Below are 5,267 nucleotides of genomic sequence, written 5' to 3' on the forward strand. Positions count from 1 at the left end.
CACGACCGCGTGCGCTCGCCCTACCAAGTGCGCCCGCAACCCTGTACAGGGCCACTTCTTCACAAGGCTGGCAATCGGCTTCCCCGCTGCACGCGTGCGGCGCACAACCGGTGTGACGTGGAAGTGACGGGACACGTTCGTAAACCCATCGCGAACCGAGTACGACGCCCTACCAAGTGCGCCCGCAACCCTGTACAGGGTCACATCTTCACAAGGCTGGCAAGCGGCATTCCGCTGCGCGCGTGCGTCGTCCGAGCAGTTGCGTGATAAACGACCGTGTCGAAAGCCCAAACACCGCCGAGGCCAGTCGCCGCCGCCGCAAGGGCAGCCACGCAGCCTGGCGAGAGGCATCGTCTCGTGTAGCGTCGCCCCCGCCCCAACTGGAGTGGCCCAGTTTTTTGAACGGGACGGGAACTGCGAAGCACTTAGACCGACGGCGGACTACGACGAGAACGCCTTAAGCTTCGCCAACGTTTCGCCAACTCGTGCGGGAGACTTTTTCCGCTTCGCGGCAAGTCGTCGCGCCGTGCTCTCCGCATCAACCGCGTACGCAGCGAACCGCAAACGTCGGGCGCAGCCTCCTCACCTCCCTGCGCTTTGCGCGCGAACGTTCCCTGTTCGCGCGGCAAAGCCTGGAGGAGGCACGGCCCCGCAGCGTGTTCGAGCGCCCGGTCTACGGGACACCCTGCTTACTTCGAGGGCAACAAGCGCAACGCAAGGCTGCGATCTCGCGCACTTTGCGCACGGCTGGAGAAGCTTTGCTGGCCGGCTTTCGCTCCTCGTGTTTACCGTGCGTTAAAGTTGCGCGTCCGTGGCTCTCGCAGCTCTTGCGCGCCCGGTCGCAGAGAGGAGTACGCAACCTCGACCGCACTTTCCCTGCAGGCTTCCTTCCGACTCGAAGTCCTGCGGCGGTCTCAACGAGGTGCCACATCCTCAATGCAGTCGGTCGCCCCCGTTTCGGTTGGGCTCTGGCACGACGGTCGCCACCGTCTCGCCCTTGAGTGGCCGCTGTTGGCGCTCGCTGTGAGGTGTTCAGCGTGCTGTCCGTGTTGCCGACGCGGTCAAAACGAGTCGACGGCTCACGTTCCCTTGTGCGCCGAAGGCTCTCTTGATATGTGATCCGACCCTCAGACAGACGAAGCCAAGGGAAGACCCAAGGCCGCAATGTGCGTTCAAAGAATCAGTGCTCAGTGTGTCCTGCAATTCACACCAAGTCTCGCAGCTGGCTGCGTTCTTCATCGACCCGAGAACCGAGTGATCCACCGCTTAGAGTCGTGAAAAAGTGTTTGTTCAATTCCGTACAGTCAAAACCAAACGTTTCTGGCACTCGGCCAAACAGTGGCCAAGAAGGGCGCTTTTCAGCGCACGCTTGGACTCCAAAACTCTGCCGCGCCTTTTTCGGCTGCCGCAAATCGAGCAAACGGTGTGTTTCGGACGGCGTTTCGCTTCCGCTACTTGCGAGTGCTTTCGTGGTCCACCCCTCTATAAATACTCGGGAGGCGTCGAAGCCGGTTCTCCAAGCCGGACCCGTAGGTATCGTTGTGTGCTCGCTCTCATTGGCCCGCCTAACCAGAAAATGCCTGCGGTACACCCATTTGGATAAGAGTGCACGCAGATGCGGGCCTCGACGGCTACACATTTCCTCGGGCGGCCGCCTCCCGGCCTCCGTGGAGCGCGGGATGCACGGTCCCATCGACAAGCCTCTCCCGTTTTTACCGTGGCGTCGCGGTTCACCACGGCGGGCGGGTCGGTCTCCTCCGCATAAAAAGGGGGACCCCCGCTTTTTGTTCCACGAAATCGCACAAGCTTTTTTCGCATCCACGGTTTGCCACCGCACACCAAAATGCCGATCCGGCTGCCTACTTTAGCCAACAGGTGGAGCCAGGCGCGCCGTACTTGCGCGGCACTTCCCACGTCCACCGAAGTCGGTGCCAAGGACCACTTTCGGCGCCGGAGCCGCGTACGAGCCTACTCGAGGCGGAAGAACGAAGCCAGCAAGGGCCTGGCCGCAAGTGCGTTCAATTGTCGGGACGTCCAAGTCCCTCGTTCTTCCGTGCTTCCTCTTTCGGCAAGTCGTTGCGGCACCTTCCCAAAGCGCGCAGACCCGCTAATCGCGACGAGCGCGACGTGGCCGTGCCGCCTTTCCCTCGGCAGCAAGCAAAACGCCTGGCAACGTCGACGCTCCCCTAACCGCGATCTCGCACCGTGTTTCGTGTGGCGAATTCAAAAGCCGGCCGGCGCTGCTGCAACCATTACGGTCGGTACGCATACGCCGCGGAGGGCGGGACGGTCATCGGAGCGTGCGGTTCCTCCATCGAGTACTGCGCACCTCGGCCGTCGCATCGCCGTGCCATGACCGGCCGCGCGTCAACGCGAACCGGTGCCAGCGAGATCCCTCGCCTGCAAGAACCGACCGGCAGCCTCCGTCACCCGAGGACGCGGAAGCGCTTGCCGCGGACGGCGGGACGGTATGCACTGGTGCACAGCGGACCCGTCACATCGCCAGTTCCTTGACCGACCGCCGACGCTTGTGCCGTTCCTCTCGTACTTGGCAGTCGCCGCGCGATTGTCGGGTCTCGTTCTTGCACGCTCGAACGGTCGGGAGGGCACTCGGCTGGCGTTTCGGGAACGCGCAGCCTCGCCTTCTACCGACGTAACCACGACTCGCCGTTCGCGCTCCGCCGCTCCTGTTTACAGTACTAGGCGGTCCCGCAGCGGTCGGGTCGCGCATTTCGAGCGCTTCGAGCCACGGTGCAGTGGCGGGTCGAAAGCCGACCTATGAGTGCGTTGCGCCGTTTGTACCCGCGTCCGCCACCTGGCCGACCGTCCAAGGTCGCGGTGTTGGCGTCCGCTGGGCGCAACAATTTGTCACGGGGTGCCGCTCCACATTCAGGCAGCCCCGTGGGGAAAAGCCGACCCCGCGTCCAAACGGGGTCAGCGGCAGAAAGTGTCGGGCGCAGACGCAGCTGAGGCGCTCACCCTTCACAATCCGTTAATGATCCTTCCGCAGGTTCACCTACGGAAACCTTGTTACGACTTTTACTTCCTCTAAATGATCAAGTTTGGTCATCTTTCCAACAGACCGGCGCAACCGAAAGGCCGCGCCGGACATCGGTCCGAAGACCTCACTAAATCATTCAATCGGTAGTAGCGACGGGCGGTGTGTACAAAGGGCAGGGACGTAATCAACGCGAGCTTATGACTCGCGCTTACTGGGAATTCCTCGTTCAAGGGGAACAATTGCAAGCCCCTATCCCAATCACGAAAGAAGTTCCACGGGTTACCCAGTCTTTTCAGACAGGGATAAAGACACGCTGCTTCCTTCAGTGTAGCGCGCGTGCGGCCCCGGACATCTAAGGGCATCACAGACCTGTTATTGCTCTGTTTCGTGCGGCTAGGAGCCGCTTGTCCCTCTAAGAAGGTTGTAAGGTGCTGGGAACCCCGCACCTATTTAATAGGCTAGAGTCTCGTTCGTTATCGGAATTAACCAGACAAATCGCTCCACCAACTAAGAACGGCCATGCACCACCATCCACCGAATCAAGAAAGAGCTCTCAATCTGTCAATCCTCCCAGTGTCCGGGCCGGGTAAGTTTTCCCGTGTTGAGTCAAATTAAGCCGCAGGCTCCACTCCTGGTGGTGCCCTTCCGTCAATTCCTTTAAGTTTCAGCTTTGCAACCATACTTCCCCCGGAACCCAAATACTTTGGTTTCCCGGAAGCTGCCCGCCGAGTCATTTGAGTAACTCAGGCGGATCGCTGGTTGGCATCGTTTATGGTCAGAACTAGGGCGGTATCTGATCGCCTTCGAACCTCTGACTTTCGTTCTTGATCAATGAAAACATTCTTGGCAAATGCTTTCGCAGTAGTTCGTCTTGCGACGGTCCAAGAATTTCACCTCTAGCGCCGCAATACGAATGCCCCCGTCCGTCCCTCTTAATCATTACCTCGTATTCCAAAAACCAACAGAACAGAAACGAGGTCTTGTTCTATTATTCCATGCAAGTTTATTCAGGCGACTCGCCTGCGTTGAGCACTCTAATTTTTTCAAAGTAAAAGCACCGGCCATCTCGAGGCACACAATGAAGTGCACCAAGAAAGAACCGGCATGATGTTCAGTCCGAGCCGTCGCATCGGGTAGATGCACTACTCGTCTGGAACTGAGATCCAACTACGAGCTTTTTAACCGCAGCAGCTTTAGTATACGCTATTGGAGCTGGAATTACCGCGGCTGCTGGCACCAGACTTGCCCTCCAATTGATCCTCGTTAAAGGATTTAGAGTGTACTCATTTCAATTACGGGGCCTCAAAAGAGTCCCGTATTGTTATTTTTCGTCACTACCTCCCCGTGCCGGGAGTGGGTAATTTGCGCGCCTGCTGCCTTCCTTGGATGTGGTAGCCGTTTCTCAGGCTCCCTCTCCGGAATCGAACCCTGATTCTCCGTTACCCGTAACAACCATGGTAAGCAAGTAACCTACCATCGAAAGTTGATAAGGCAGACACTTGAAAGAAACGTCGCCGGCTCGTGGCCATGCGATCAGCACAAAGTTATCCAGAGTCACCACACAATACGGGCCGAAACCCGATCGATCTTGGTCTAATAAAAGCACCCGTTACCCAAAGGGCTCCAGGCTCACTGCATGTATTAGCTCTAGAATTGCCACAGTTATCCAAGTAGGAAGAAACGATCTAAGGAACCATAACTGATTTAATGAGCCATTCGCGGTTTCGCCTTATTTCGGCATGTACTTAGACATGCATGGCTTAATCTTTGAGACAAGCATATGATTACTGGCAGGATCAACCAGGTAATCGTTCGACTGCGCGTCCGTCCTCGCCCTCGGCGGGCCGGACGCAGTCTGTGTGCGGCGGAGGCCACCTTCAGGCGCCCCAACACGCTTATTTTGCACTCCGAGATGACGGCGTTCGAGCTCGCTACGGCACAACCTTCCCGAAAGACGAGTGGGAGCCGTGCGGCAAGAAGCACGTTCATGCTCGCTCTTTTTCGTTGCATCGACTCGGTCGCGCCGTGCGGGTTGCCCAAGCCCGCTGCACTGTCGGTGGACCGGCCGGAACTAGCAACGGAGCCGAGACTGCAAAGCCGCCAGACGACGGGTCACGCCCGCGTCTTCGGCGCTTTCGCATCTGAATCGCCCGAGGACGACACGGAACACACCTCGATATCGTGGTAAAACGGCACCGTCCGACAACCAGCCCCTAACGCATCAAGCGGATGAGGCTGCAGACGACTGCCGTGGATTCCCCTGGAG

The 5,267-nt window shown here is 58.6% G+C and overlaps 2 non-coding genes across 2 annotated transcripts; both read right to left on the minus strand.

Moving 5' to 3' along the window:
- Nucleotides 1–1,121: 1,121 nt before the first annotated feature.
- On the minus strand, nt 1,122–1,274 carry LOC142795637 (5.8S ribosomal RNA). The gene has a single exon (XR_012893183.1). It is a non-coding gene; the product is annotated as a 5.8S ribosomal RNA (ribosomal RNA).
- A 1,719-nt stretch (nt 1,275–2,993) lies between these two features.
- Nucleotides 2,994–4,808, minus strand: LOC142795641 (small subunit ribosomal RNA). The gene has a single exon (XR_012893186.1). It is a non-coding gene; the product is annotated as a small subunit ribosomal RNA (ribosomal RNA).
- Between the last annotated feature and the right edge of the window lie 459 nt (nt 4,809–5,267).

Source organism: Rhipicephalus microplus, unplaced genomic scaffold (genome assembly GCF_043290135.1).
Source record: "Rhipicephalus microplus isolate Deutch F79 unplaced genomic scaffold, USDA_Rmic scaffold_782, whole genome shotgun sequence".
Lineage (NCBI taxonomy): Eukaryota > Metazoa > Arthropoda > Arachnida > Ixodida > Ixodidae > Rhipicephalus > Rhipicephalus microplus.